The 15,706-nt window shown below is 44.9% G+C and overlaps 1 protein-coding gene across 2 annotated transcripts in view; it reads left to right on the forward strand.

The window, feature by feature from the left end:
- The first annotated feature begins 2,081 nt into the window (after positions 1 to 2,081).
- KCNB2 (potassium voltage-gated channel subfamily B member 2) overlaps positions 2,082 to 15,706 on the forward strand; it is a 202,891-nt gene continuing 189,266 nt past the window's right edge. For both annotated transcript variants that reach the window (XM_069779516.1, XM_069779517.1), the window contains exon 1: positions 2,082 to 2,398. The gene's annotated coding sequence lies outside the window, so the exon portion shown is untranslated. The remainder of the gene's footprint in view (positions 2,399 to 15,706) is intronic.

Below are 15,706 nucleotides of genomic sequence, written 5' to 3' on the forward strand. Positions count from 1 at the left end.
AGATATCCACCTGCAGCCCGTGCAGGACCCCACGCCAGAGCAGGTGGGTGCCCAAAGGAGGCTGTGAGCCCATGGGAAGCCCACGCTGGAGCAGGTTTTCTGGCAGGACTTGTGACCCCATTGGGGACCCACGCTGGAGCAGTGTGCTCCTGAAGGACTGCATGCTGTGGAAGGGACCCACGCTGGAGCAGTTTGTGAAGAATTGCGGCCTGTGGGAAGGACCCACGTTGGAGAAGTTCGTGGAGGACCATCTCCCATGGGAGGAACCCCACGCTGAAGCAGGGGAAGAGTGTGAGGAGTCCTCCCCCTGAAGAGGAAGGAGCAGCAGAGACAACGTGTGATGAACTGACCCCAACCCTCATTCCCTGTCCCCCTGCGCTGCTGCAGGGGAGGAGGTAGGGAAAATCAGGAGTAAAGTTAAGCCCAGGAAGAAGGGAGGGGTGAGGGGAAGGTGTTTTCAGATTTAGTTTTTATTTCTCATTATCCTACTCTGATTTGATTTTTCCTGAACTCAAGTCTGTTTTGCCCATGACGGTAATCGGCAAATGATGTCTCCCTGTCCTTATCTCGGCCCACAAGCCTTCCATCGTATTTTGTCCCCTCCCTGTCCATCTGAGGAGGGGAATGATACGAGTGGCTTTGGTGGGCACCTGGCGTCTGGCCAGGGTCAACCCACCACACTGATAAACATTGTGTTGGAAAGCCTCCATTCCAGCAGGAAAATGTGCAACAGTGAAGGCAGAATCTCAGAGCTATAGGATGAGATGAAGCCTGAGCAACACAATGCAGAGGGCAAAGCTACAGAGGAACTGTTATGAAACCTGAGAAAGAGAGGAGAGCTTGAAAAGGAGAACAGCTTTCTAATCCAATACCTAAAATATAGAGGGGCATCACTGAATGAGGGAGAGAGACTTCCTCCCATTATCGGGAATGATAAAGGACTTCCCATTAAAAAGCAATAAAGAAGAACTATCAAACCCCATGGGAAGGAGGAAGAGGCAGCAGGAGGAGCAGGTCTTGATCGCAGCCTGCTATCCCAGCAAGACCTGATGACAAAAGTGCGCAAGTCCCCACCCCACGAAGGGTCCTGGCTCCCCGGGCACTGACTGCACCTCTGCCATGGGGGTTGGCCCTCGGTAGACCCCCGGCACGCCAACAGCGAGGCTGGGCTGGGGCTGTCGGGTTGTCAGCCGGACTGGGGGAACAGCCCCGTGTCCTGCGTTGTGTGCCTGTGCCCTGCGTGGGCAGGGGGAGAGGGGAAAGGGGGAGGGATGGTGCTGTGGGTGTACACTGCCCAGGAGAAGGTGTGTGGGGGGTGGGGGTGTGGGAGGTGGTGGGATATGGAAGTGAGTGTGTGTGTGTGTGTTGCCTGTCTGGGGGGGGAGGTGTGTGGGGAGGTCTGACCGGGTGCGCTCATTCCCTGTCTGGGAGCGTTAACGTGGGTTCACCCTCGTCTGAGCAGGGGATCCCCTCCCTGGCGGGGGGGGGAGTTAGTGTGGGTTGTGTGTGTGCGTGCGTGTGCATCCTCTGCCTGGGGGGCGGTTAGTGCGGGTTGTGTGTGAGCATGTATGTGCGTGAGCGTGTGTGTGTGTGTGTGCATCCCCTGCCCGTGGCAGTGATACAATGTGCGTGTCTGCATATATGTGTGTGTGTGTGTGCGTGTGCATCCTCTGCCTGGGCAGGGCTGCGGGGGGAGCGTGCACACGCCCTGCCTGGGGTTAATGCGGGGGGTGTATGTGTGTGTGGGGGGGGGGTGCGCGCAGCCCCTGCCTGGGCTGGGGAGCGAGGAGCGTGTGCGGGCGCGGCGGGCGGGGGTGCGCGCAGCCGGGCGGGGGGCGGCGCGGGGCGGCGCGGCGGGCGCGCGGGGGGGGGGCGGGGGGCGCCCCGCGTGCCCCGGCCGGGAGCGGCCGTACCCCCCCCCGCCCCGCCGCCGCCGCCGCCGCCGCCGCGCACAGCCGCAGACACGGGCGGCCGCGCCGGCAGCCGGCAGCTCGCGTGCAGCCGGGGATTACAGCGGGGCGAGGGCAGCGCGGGCTCGGCTCTTATCCCCCCCGCCGCCGCCCGCCCGCCCCGGCCCCCTCCCCCCGCCCCCCTTCACCGCCCGCCACCCCAGCCGCTCGCCGCGCTGCTCGGCTCGGCGGCTTTTCATCTCCGGGGGGAGGAGGGAGATGCCTTTGCCGTGGTTTTTCCACCCCCGGTCCTCTCCGTGCCGGGGGGGGCGGTGATGTGGAGCCGGGAATGTAGCGCAAAACCCTCCCCGGGAAGGAGCGACCAAAACAAACCTCTCGCCGTGGCTTTGGCGGCCGCGCGGTGCCCGGGGAAGCCCGAGCAGCCCCTGCCAGCGCCGGGGAATCCCTCCCCCAGCCCCCGGCGGTGCCCCGGGCGCCCGCGGAGCAAGGTAAGCGGGCGGGCATCGCTCCTCCGCCGAGGGCTGCCTCTGGGTTCTGTTCGGGGGTTTCTGAGAGACCGAGGCATCCACGCCGCCCGCACCGGTGGGAGTTGCGAGGGAGGCGAGCACCGCCGGCTGGCCCCCGGCGGGCTGCGGGGCGCCCGGGCCGGAGGGGAGCGGGGCTCTCCCGCCGGGAGCCCCGGGGTGCCCCGGGCGCGCTCCGCTGCCCGGCGGCGGCCCCGGCGCGGGGAGCGCCCCTCGGGCGAGGGGGGCGCGCTCGGCGGGGCCGGACGGGCGCGGGGTTTTCTCGCCGGCTGCCTGGAGCAGTTGGAGGGAGAAGAAGGCAGCGCTCACGCTGGAGCGCTTTGGAAGCCGTGGCTTGTGTTTTTGTTCCCTCAGAGCTGCTAAAGGGGGGGGGGGGGTTGACATTTCGTAGTATTCTACCTCCTGCCGTGGGTGAGCTTTAAAGATAAAGGCTCGTCGTTTGTTTCCGATGCTCTAATAGCGCTTGTGGGAACCTGATGATACAAAACCTCGGCGTTCTCGGTAGACAGCTGTCATTTGAATTACCCCGTGTACCCGGGGACTGAAAAATCCCCTCTATCAGAGAAGAAAACCTGTAGCCTTGTGCTAGTCTAAAATATACCGGCATACGTGCTTTCTGTAGATACGTAGCGTGCCGTCAGTCCCCCAGATTTAAAAACCTAAGTGTTTTTATAAACAAGCGTGTTCGCTGCATGGTTTCTACAAACCGTTCAGTGTGTTTCTTGCATCAGAATTTCACTGCCCGGGCGAAGGTAGACCTTTGTTTGTACCCGATGTATGTACTGTCCGTATTTATAGTAGGTCTTGGACTTCGTTCAGCTCAAGTTGCATAATGATTAAGATATAAATAAGCAGTATATTTGCAGTTTCTTGGCCATTTGAATTCATTGCAGATGAGACCATCTCCAGCATCACTGCCAGAATTGTCACTTTTTAAATGTTTGCGTAAAAAGGGAAGTGTCAGTAGCATGGGGTGGAGGCGACATTCCTTAGCAAATAATACACAGTCATCAAACCTTGCTATTAAAAAGGACACCTAAGCGAAGGAGTTCAGTGACCCCATCCTGTAGGTCTGAGGGGCTGCCAGGATTGGTTTAGAAGAGGAATAGCAGCGATGCTGGACAGGCTTGGGAGTGAGGAAAGCCTGTCTGGTGAGGTTTTGCTTTCGAAACACTTAGAGTTCAAGTTTGCTCAGCTGGCGAGTCGTATCCACGTTAGTACAGAGCTAGCACCGAGCCTTAGAGACTGGGCAAGGTCTGAGAAACTACACGTCCTCCCAAGCCTGGGGCGCGATCCTCGTCCCAGGGAGTTTTGCTAGAAACTTTCAGGGGAGCAGGGTCAGTCAGTACATGCTGCTCAGATTTGTTTGCTCTGTGATCACCTGAGGTGTACTAGCAAAGCTCCGGAAAGAGAGATGAGGTGCAGTACGCAAAAAAGTTTGTTGGCAGTTCTTAACACTGCTGTCTTTTCCATTCAGACAACAACTGATAAACCGTCTCTTTGCTCAGCCTTACCGGAACTTGCAGCTGCCTTGTTGTGGTTTTGTTTGTGTTTTTTGTTTTTTTTTTTTTTAAAATGATGCTTCCACAGGCAGCTCTCACAACAGCGTTCGAATTGCTCTCGTCTCCTTCTTTCTCAGCTGGACGCTGTCACTGGGGCTCAGCAGGTTGGCCTCATTCAGACACATGCAGACAGTAAAAATGAAAACATCTTCAGCTTGAGATGAGGGAGAAGTGCTGTTCGGAGCAGCACGCTTCAGTCTGAGCACTTCCATTGGCTTCAGCATTTTGAAATGTCCCGATGCCGTAACGATGCCATATCATATGTATTTATTTATTCATGCTCAGCCTTTTTTTTTCCTAAGTGCAAGTTAATTGGCAAATTCTGGCTTGCAATTCAAGGCAAGGCGAGGAGTCGAGATTCGCAATAGCTTTCTTGCCAACGTTTGGGATTTTGCCAAACAGCTCGCTACTGTGACTTTTAGAAGAAAATCTTGATCTTATGTGACTTCCTTGAGCTTCATGTCACAACATGCGCAGGTAAAATATTTTTCATGGTGCTACTATATTTAAAGCTACCTGCTGGAGGAGATTTCAGTCAGTGTTTTACTCCGTATGTTGTTCTTATATAAACAGCACATTGGGGAGGGGCTGTCTGGTCTCAGCCTTGCATGGTTCAGAGGAAAGGAGTGTCAGTGAATGTGAGATGAGGTATCATCTGGTGAAGGGGGCAGTGACTGGGAGCGTGGCAATGCTGTGGGATCCTGCTGCAGACCCCTCTGAAGGTGTCTGCTCTTCCAGAGTACAGACCTGCTGCTCCCGACAGGCAGAGCCCAGGAGGGAAAGCTGGGAGCTGGAAGGGGAAGCGCTTAAAGTTGTGAGCCACTTCAGCTTCATCAGAGTAGACAAAATTAATTTTTTGGATGTTTTCAGGGGTCATTTCTATTCACTCATCATGTTATTGCGGAATACCTTCTGACCCAGCAACAGTATGCTCACAGCTCTTGGAGTTAAGTAATGATCGCCTCTGAAAGGACTTTCCCTTTTCTGTAGTATTGCTATAGGAAATTTTTTCATTTTTAGAAATAAAGTTTTTTACCTAATAGGTATCTGAATATTATAAACTTAGATGCACGATAAAAACAGGCTGTTGTTTACTTTGTTGAGTTGTGCTGTTTCTACTTTTATCAGGACATGAGCACCCTAAGAGAAAATATTTTTGATTTCTCATAAGTAACCGGCATCTTTCTCTTATGGTTATTGCTGAGCTAGTAGCACTGGATATCTAATTTCTTGGACGTTATAATATGTAATGGACATGCTGTTTAGCAGGTAGAAATGAGTGTCTGCTTCCTAAATATAATTTTGACTGTAAATCAAAATAAACGTTCAAATTCTTAATTGCAGAGATCTCTAAGATGTACAACAGTGTTCTGTGGGATACTGTGAAAATAAATTGCTTGGGACATTATAGATTAGATCTTTTCCTATTGTAAATGCAGATTTTTGTGCAATCCCATAGCTTCCTATGTTCATTTATCTGTAATTCTTTAGCTATATGGAAAGGACTTGGAAAGAATTTTATTATTTTCAATTTTTTCTTGAGCATTACGCAATTTTAGATATCATATTGCATGCTATAGTAAATAGATTGCTTAGTGATGCTCAAATTCAATCTAAGTAAAATGCGTATATATTAAATCATATGATCAAATATAAACAGTGAGCAGAGAAGCTGAACAACTCAATTTTTTTGTTGAATAGATCTTGGAACTTTCTTATCTTGGTTAGCTATAGGTATAAAGACAGTCCCCGTATAGCTTCCCAGATCACTAAATATCACAAAAGCCTTAGGTATAATATGCATCTGTCAAGATATTTAATATCTGTCAAGCTTAAAACTGACTCTCTTCTCCATTAAAGCTGGAAGGACTGCAAAGGCTATTCTGCTTTTTGTCCTTCCTAGTGCTCGTTACAGCACATGCAGAAACTCCAGGGCAAGTCACACATTGGCATCCTCCTGGAGTTTCACTTGTTTACTGTGCAATACATCGCTTTCTTCCAAGGCTGGAGGGCTAGAATAAACGGAGGAGTTTTTAAGTTGAGGAGCTACTTTTTTTCACCAGCGTGAAAGTATGATGCCGTTAACTTCATAATCAGTAAATAATGAACATTATTTTGAATGTACTTGTTCATGGAATATGGTGACCGCATGAGCAATATGGAAGCAGTAATGGAAAAGTCTTAGGCCGCTAAAATCGGTGGGGTTTTTAATTTATTTGTTTCTAATGCAGGAAATCTATATTTAGCCGTAATGGTAGATCAGCTGTGACTTAGGTGTCTGGCTTCTATACGGCCCTATTCCTCCTCCGGATGACTATAAAAAGTAGTCAGTAGCATCACTGCTGGGAGCAGCAAGAGAGTCAGAACCAACAATCTATTACCTAATAAATAATATATGTCATGCTGGCATAATGCAGCTCCGAGTATTTAGGAGTAGGCTGTGATAAGCAGCGACTGTAGTCTTTACAAGGAACAATGGCAATCTACCAATTTACCTCTCATAATACCATGACAGGGATACCATGGTACTCTGTGAAATTGTGCGAGGGCAGATACAGTCCGAGCCTAGACGGAGGGGCTGAGCAGCTTTCTTATCACAGCACCGGCATGTGATACAGGAGAAGCCGCTACGCAGGTCAGTGCTTCTCCCTGGGAAGTCATGCTTGCTATTGCAGGGTATTCTTCATGCTGCCATCATATTTGGGTATTAGCTTGTTAGGAAATAAACATCAGCCCTTTAGGTAAAACCATGTAACGAGGAAATGAATGCAAAGCTGTGCTGATAATTAACTGAACAAAGCTCTCAAATGTAATCTTCTTTGATGACAGTGGAGATGAGCTTCTCCCCCTGATTGCCTAACAAGTTAAGAAATAGAAATCAATTATGGCAGTACAGTCCAAATACAGAATAAATTTGCCTCAGAGCATTAATAAGACATTTCAAGGCAGTTCATAAAATAGTTTTTCACAGTACCTCATCAATAGTTAACTTTTAGAAAATTATCTGTGTTTTAAATATGTAGAGATAAAAATTACAACCAAACTCAGCAACTCAAAATGAAGCCATAATGCTGCTTTCTACAGAGTTTTCAGTTGTGTCTTTTGCCCTCTTAAAGTGTGAGGTTTTGGTTTACCTACAAGGTTGATGACCTCATCTCAGCTGGATGTACTCTCAGATGACTGGATAGTCCCGCTATAATTTATGACCGTACGTTCAGTGTAAATTTGCATATCTCAGAGTGATCCTGTGACACTGAGCAGAAAGTGCTGGCAGGATGCAGCAGCTAGAAGAATCCCACTAATGTATTTAAGCAGACTCAAAACAGTGAACTGGCCTAATTAGCCTTGAAATCACAAAGCTATGAATGACACTATTGTACGTGCTCATCCAGTGGTTGCTGAGATTAAGAGCACACAGAGTTGATCTACCTTGACAGTAGTACCAACTAGACGATTTTGCCTTCTAGAATATTTCCATCTCATGCTTTCTGCGTTCTCATTATTGCTGACATAGAGCAAACTTCTTAAATGGGTAGGCCTTGTGCTTGAATTTATATTCAGGACTAGCCTGGCTACCAATAGTCACTTCAGTCTCTATTTAGGCATGTCATTAAAGTAGCATTAGCAGTGCTGGGTATCTTCTGCTACCCTTGAACTAAAGAAGGGATGAGAATGTTAAACTGCTCTAACTTGTTTATGGATCACCTAGTAGAAGCAAAAATGTCTGGCTTTTGTTCAGTAGCCTTGTGGTTAGGGTACTCACTGAGAAAAATCAAGCTTTTAGGCCTTTCTTAGATTAACATGATGTGAACAAATATTTCACCTCTTGTAATCCAAGATTCCCCCAACCAAAGGACTGCTCATACCCCTCAGCTACAGACTCATGCCTGTTGCCTTTTGAGAGCAGGCTGCCTCATTCTTGCTCAGTAGGAACAGAGAGGGTGGTCTCCATCCCTGCAGTCATCCTGGGGGTTATTGGTAGCAGCAGTAGCCTACAAAATATAAATCACAGGTTTGAGTCACCAGTGATGAACGTGGTCCCTGGCAGAATGTGTAATAACCAGGCAATTATATCAGTAGGTTGCTACCACCACCTCAAGGTCTATTTTGAAAAGAGTGGACCCTGTTCAGTTCTTTTGAAGGACTGTGTTTTACGTGCCTCTTATAAGAGGAGGTTTCCAGGCTTAGAATATCATCTGGGTGAGTTGTGTCCCTTTTGATCCTGCTTATGCACTGAGCCTGGATGGGAGTTCAGAGTATCTTCTTTCTGACTGGGAAGTATTGTGTTGATTCTGCCTTAGAGGTTCCCACACCCTTCTTTGAACTTGGGTCTTGCATGTTTAATATTAGCAACCCTGAACTGATGGCTCTGATGAAGCACATTTTTTAAGAGGATGCTGTGGCTTTTAAAAATACATTTTGGCTTGATAGAGGTAAATAAACTAATTTATAGTGGCAGTTTTATAAAAATTTTCCTTTTATCCTGTCTTGATTTCAGAATTACAGCAACAGTAGCATGGGCTTGTGCATGATAGTGAGTCCTCACTTTTTTCGATTGTCAGGTCAGTTTGAGGGTCAAAAATATCAATACTCCTCGTATCACCTGCCTTTAGGCTTGACATTCTGCTTTCCAAAACTTATGCTGTCCCCACTCATGGTAGGACTAAAAGTGACTATGAAAATGGAAGTGTAGCTTCTTCTCTACAGTGTTAAACTAGAGTTGCTAAGAACAGCTTACCCTTACCCAATCCCCAAACAGGCCGTACCCTTGTGCAGTATGTGGAACCAAAACATTTTAGATAAGGTTGGGAGTCAAAGTTTTCTGTTTTCTGGGTGACTGCTTATCTCAGATGGGAAAAATAAGATGACAGGTGTCATAGGCCCCGCACGACAATTTTTAGTAGTAGTTTGGGGTGTTTTTTTCAAGGCATTCCATAGTTTAAGACATCAAAACGTTGAAGGGATGGATTCTCCAGAATCAAGTCTAGACTGAAATTTGTCTTAATTTTTAATGATAAAAGCTTTTTGTGAAGACTTGCTGATGCTATTACCTTGGGGACATCTCCAGCTATGTACAAAGGTGCTTGTCAGAATTGAGTCACCCAAAAATCAAGGCCTTGATTCATTCCTTCCAGCTTCAGTGCTTCTGTGAAGCACCAGAGATAGGAATGTAGGCTGTACTCCTGCTGGGTAGAGTCACTGGGTTGAGGCAAACATCCCTTGAGTAAATCTGCCCATCTCAAACTGAAATCTTTGGCTGTGTTTCTTCCTATCTGTTGTCTAGGTGGGTCTAGGCGGGTCTAGGCCTAACATTTTCCTTGATTGAATGAGGGAACAGTCCAGTTACAAATGGTTCAAAATGAAATTTTTGACAGAGGCAGCAGTTAAACCCAAATGTTTTAATTTCCAAAGAAGTCACTTATGACTACAACCATGCTTTCCTTAATTGTAGATCTAGGATTGTAGCATCACATGTTTATCCTCTATTAGAAAATTCAAACATTATGCTAGGATTCTGGACGAAGTGCCACAGCCAGAGTTTTGGGTGTGGTTTCATTCAAAGAGGGATAAAATCTGACCCTTCTCAATGTGCCTTGTTGCTTCAGACATCATTCTCTGTGTATATACAATAATATTATGTAATATTTCCCTGCCTAGAAACCTAGAGTCATCATTCAGTACTACACTGTACAAGCTTTTCTTCAGGAGAACAAAAAGACATCTGTGAAGTTCTTCAGTGCTTTCAGCTAGTTGGCAGCACTGTTATTGGTAGGGAGCAGTGGAAGATTGAAGGGTTATAGAAGATAACATGTTTAGAATAGCCCTGAAACAAATTATTTTAGGACAACTGGTTACAATAGTGCCTCCTCAAAGAACAAATTATGTGCTGACAATCTCCTCCATCATCTTAATACACTGCAATGCAATTAGAAAAAAAAAAAAAAGAAAAGTAGTGGATGAATAAATGGCAATTCAAAGCTCTAATTTATTAATATTAATGTATTTACTATTATTACTGTATCCTGTATGTGTAATACCTGTACATTCTCAAAGAATTGTATGGAAGCACCAATCAAAAATGTGGATCCAGAGTACTAGCTGGGATATAAATATGTAGTCCAATTTAGCCCTGAAATGAGGATCTTACATAATCACATTTCTGTAATTTCTGGTTGTTTGAAATTAAAGAAAATGATCTGCCATTCGGCCTTGTACTTCTCTGATAGCTCATCCCCTCTGAAATTTCCAGGAAAGGCTAAATATGCAGTGAAACACAGTATCTTTGGTGAAAGCAATAACTCAGCCCTTAGCAACCAATTGTAAACATAAATAGTAAAGTGCAGACACGACAGACAATTACATCCTAAACAAGAGATGCTTCAACCTGGGCTGCAATGGAAATGCAAATTTTTTTGTAAACCGAGCAGGAACGCAACAGGATTGTTTTGTAAGGATCATATAGCCACGCTTGTCACAAGCACCAACAGCAGAGCATTGCTAATAAGGAAAGACAGAGAACCAGACCTGGTCTGGAATGAAGGCTGGTGGTGACCTTGATTCAGTCCTGGGATGGACTGCAAACCCATGTTCATCACTCTCTTGGGACCTCAGTGCAGTCTGAGGGGGTGCTCCAAACCCAGCTCTCAGCTCCAGAGTTGTGGTGAGGTCCTACTCAAAAAGGCCACTTGAGTCCTAAATTCCATACGAGTCTTGAGGTAAAATTACACTGAACACTGTCAAGACCATTCAGCCTTTTGGTATAAAGCTGTCCACATCACCTGGAGTGGGGTCTAGGGCCCAGTCACAAGGCTTTACCTTGAGTAAGAGCTCCAGCAAGTAATTGCAAGTGCTATTGGAGTAGTTAGAAAACTCAGATAGGCCAAAACGGCCAAGCTTGTGTGACTGCAAGATTTTACAAATGTTTTATCAGTTATACTCTCCCTCTTCTTCTGTCTTCTGTCTCCTGTCTCCTTACCTATTTCTGTCTGGCTTTTCTTATCCAAGGCTCTTAGGGAGTATATAAAGCCTCTGAGTCTGCAGCTCTTTGGTGAAGTTCAGCTCATCCATCTAAAAGACACTTCTGTGCTCAAGATGGTGAGAACAGGGAGTTAGCAGACAGACTGATTTAGTTGATTTGAAAAGTTCGTCTGTAAAAGGCCACATCTTTTTCAAGTGTTTCCTGCAGATCTCTGAGACTTTGTGCAGCCAACGTTTAATTTTTCACATACCAGAAATAAATCATCTGTGAGGTCTCTTATGAAATAGAAATAATCATCATTTTAGACCAGTTAGCCATACTAATGCCCCAAAAGCTACTTTTGCAGGATTTAGTTGCAAAGCAAGATCTTACTTTCCGTAGACTAACCCATCTGTAGCTGTAAGCAGAGCTCTCAAGGCTACAGGTGCAATTTGGTCTTCGCTCATGGAAGGACCCAGCTCCCTTACACTCCCTGCCACCCACCAGCGATGGCTCTGACCATGGTTGTGGTCTGGCATGAGCCAGCCATTGCTTGCAGGGAGGCTCTGTCACAGGGGAGACAGGCTCAGTCTCCATCTTTGCCCCTTCAGGTCAACCCCCTTCAAGTGGTTTCAGCTACTCGGCTCAGAGGACTTGAGCCCAAGTGCTATCACTGATAGTTTGGACAATCAAATCTCAGCTACTTCTCTCCTGTGCGTGCATGCATGTGTTCCTGCATATGGATATGAGTCTGAGACATACACGCGATGCTCAGGATTACTTTGACATGTTTCCTGACACTTCCTGCCTTCAGCTTGCCAATCCTTAACTGTATGAGATGTGACTTCTGCAAAGGTGGGAAATGGAAATAACGAACACCTCATTTGAGCGGGAGGTTTTTATTCAGAGTTTTAGCTATCATCTCAGCCATTTTTTAAAAAACTGAAATTAAGAGAAAATTCTATTAACAAAGATCCCACAGCTCACCATTAAGAAACTGCAGGTCTTCATATTTTGAAACAAAGAACAGACGTTTGATAGCTGAAACGTGGTAGCAGAGATGTTACAGCAAAGCAGAAGTTGGAAAAAACAGAATCATACAATCGAATAAGATGGCATATAAAGCTCTAAAAATTTGTTTACTCAGTAGAAATGTATTAGTTTGTCACAGCTAACTCACTCACAAGTAAGAGTCAGATGCTGAGGTGGGCACAGGCTTTCTAAGGCTTTTTAGAATCATAGAATCATAGAATATCTCTAGTTGGAATGAACCCATAAGGATCATTGAGTCCAACTCCCTGCTCCTTGCAGGACTACCTAAAACTAAAAACTAAACCATATGACTAAGAGCATTGTCCAGACACTCCTTGAACTCTGACAGGCTTGGTGTCATGACCACTCCCCTGGGGAGCCTGTTCCAGGGACCGACCACCCTCTCAGTGAAGAACTTTTTCCTAACTTCCAGTCTGAACTTCCCCTGATGTTACGCTTACAAAAAGCTAAAGCTAGTTTTTCTGGAAAGTGTAACATATCTGCATTATATACAGACTGCAGATCTGATTTTTGTCACATTTTTATAAGTAATTTTTAATAGCCAAACAGTCAATGCAACAATTATCTCCCCAGATTCTTCTGGATTTCAGTGAGCGATTTTGACTGGGAAAAAGAAAAAACATTGATATTCGATTTTCCAGTCCTGAAAAAAAAATACGTTGAATGGGATCACCCAAATTATTTTGTTTAATATTTTCAAAATGTCTCATTTTGATCCAGAGCTTTCTTAACCTTTAAAAAAAATGATTAAACATCAGTACACTTAGAACCAGAAATCTAGATTTTGTTTAAAAAATGTTGAAGACGGACTTTCAACAAATTCTGAAAACTTTTTCCATTTCTTTCCAAAGCCAGAGAATGAGTTAATACAATCTTGCCTTGTGAACAATGTGGCAAGTTTTGACAAAATGACATCTTCTGACAAAAATGGTAGAAGTTTGTCTCTTAAAAGTCAGAACAAAGCAAATTTGCTTCCCTTTCCTGGGGGCCTTACGATACAGCCTTTTCTTATGTACCATGTACTTTTTTCCTCACAGTGCTTTAAATGGACAGGGAGGACATGCTCCGACAGTGAAGCGTGTTTATGTAGTGTAACATCTCCACCTTCTTTGGCACAATTTATGTGGCAGAGATTGGTAGGGAAGTTTATGACTGAGACATGCAAAAGTAGCTTGGATGTGAATCTGTTTGGAACGAGGTCTTGCACACGCAGTCCATGGAAGGGGCCGGCGCTGCTTGGGCCAGCTGGCATGGTGACCCCTGTGCGTGTGGTTAAACTCACCTCGGCTCCAAAGCAGATGGCTGCGGACAAAACACTTATTAGGAGCAGACCTTGGAGCATGCTGACTCTCCAGCCATCCCTGCAGATTATTTGGGAGAGTCCTAACCGTGCCGTGCCAGACGACACTCCGGCAACATGACAGCACAGGCAGCTGAGTTCCTGTGCCTGAGGGTTTAAGCTGCTCATGTAGGCATGCCCATCAAATGTGATAAAAATTCTAAGGATTCTGTAAAAAACAGCTATCTCAGTTTGAGCAGCCAAAATTATTGGATACGTCAGGCATCTATGACCTTCATTTCTCCATTATAAAGCAATGGCAATAGTGACCTCCTAGTGATGTTGAGACGGGAAACTCTGGGATACCCTGGAAGCACTCAGGTAGGACAGTGAGACCTCCCTGAAGGAAATTCGCCACTTTGCATGTGATGTTGGGTTTGCATTAGGACATGCTAAATAACATCAGAGGCCAAATAATGAATGAGAAAGATGAAAAGAAATGGTAACCTTTTCACTTAAAGCAGAAGGGATTGGTGCAGGGGGAATCATACCGTTAAAAGCCATATGCATATGGTGCGGGGGAAGACACTTAACCTTAGTTCTGCTTTCCCTAGCTTTTTGAGTAATAGTCTTTGCAGTTTTAACTTTGATTTAATGCAAAGAATTGGCTTTGATTTCAAAGAGTTTTATTCAATATTACAGGTATTTTCCTACAAAATCATTTTATTATTGCAAGGAAAGAATATGGGGTTTATCTGGAGTTGCTCTTAGATATCTGTGGTTAGAATTTGTGTCTTTCTCTACTGATATTGCTAAGCAGAGCTGGTGAGCAGCAGGCTGGCTTTGCCTGCCTGCCCAGGAATACTCACGTTTCTCACTAGCCCGTGGTGGACAAAGTGCATGGTAGAGTTGCACACAGCCAAAGAGTTAAGGCAAAAAACTAAACTGAAAAATATCTTAAGCCTTCCCAGGGCAAAAATTGCAGTGTCTGAAGAGTTAGTTGCAGTAGCTAAAATCCAGAAAGGTTATTTAATGAATTGTAAAGGCAACCTCGCTTGCATAATTTTGTTATAATGAAAGATCTGGTGATTTTGTGTGAAATTTATAATGTGGATTATAAAGTTAAAAATCTTATGTAGTTAAAGTAGAGGCTATTGATTACGTTTTTGTTAAATACAAATTGTTAAATACAATACAGAGTTAAAAACAGGGTCTGTAGTTCAGACTTGGGGAAAAGCTGTGCAGGAAGAAATTTTAAAAAATTATTAGCAGAAAACAAAAGGTGTGAAGAAAGGCACTTAGGCAGCAAACTAAAAGAATTTTTATTTTTTTGTAAGTTATGTAGTCCACTGCTTGTATATATTTCAATGAAAGAAGCTCTGAGAAAAGGCAAAAATAGCCCTCACATTTCAAGATTCTTCACTGGGGAAAATGCTTTTTATTTTTTATCTTTTCAGAGTGCTATATGTTGTGGATGCTGGTTCATCCCCTGGTACATACATACATATATAGCACCTCAGATCCAGTCTTCTCCACGCTAAACTTAATGGTGTTTCACTGCTGACTTCAGTATGACCACAGTTAACCAGGATTTTTAAAGCTTTTTAGAAAAGCTGTGTTTCCTCAAGTAGGAAGATGCAACCAATAATTATACTAACAAATCAGAAAATATTTTATCAGCTTTAGACCAGCCTTGGTGACACTATAATTTTGCATTGTTTAACAAATCTGTGTGGTAACTACACTGCATAAAAGCTAAAACAATGCATAGTTTTGCAAATCTTTGGGTTTTGTAATCAGAAAAGCAAATGAGGATATGGTTATGCTAAGATTAATCAGTTCAACTGCTTGATTTCTACTGTGGTTTACTGGGTATTGCTAATATCAGGGTATACATATTAACTGAAAAAAGAAGAAATCCCTGAGATTCAATAGTGAATAAACTAGTGAACCTGTGTAGAAATTGCCTGAAGACTTGACTGATTTAATGGAGAATGACAGAACCTCTCTATGAATTTCTTAAATTCTTGTGTTTTGTTATGTAAGACATCCTTTAAAGGAGAAACATTATTGTGCATTAAATTCTAAAAGGATTTTTTCAAAAAAGGTTGTATTTCCTCTGTGGAGAAAAACCCTCTCATAACTGCTTGGTGTTTGTGTAGTTGTCTCTATGTCAGAAGACCGATAAATGCATCACAGACCACTAGGAGGTGCTTAAGTGGGGAGACCTTGCGACGACTTGAGTCCCCCCCTTCTCAGAAGTCCCCCCATCATCCCCTTGCATGTCAGGCAATAAGGAGGGTAAAACCAGAGAAAAAATCAGCCCAAGGTGAAGAAGAAAAAAAAGGAAAACACAAAACAAACACAACAGAAAGGGATATATATTATGTAAACTTACTGATATCAGGGCTTTGATTTTG

This window comes from Haliaeetus albicilla, chromosome 3 (genome assembly GCF_947461875.1).
Source record: "Haliaeetus albicilla chromosome 3, bHalAlb1.1, whole genome shotgun sequence".
NCBI classification, from domain to species: Eukaryota; Metazoa; Chordata; class Aves; order Accipitriformes; family Accipitridae; genus Haliaeetus; species Haliaeetus albicilla.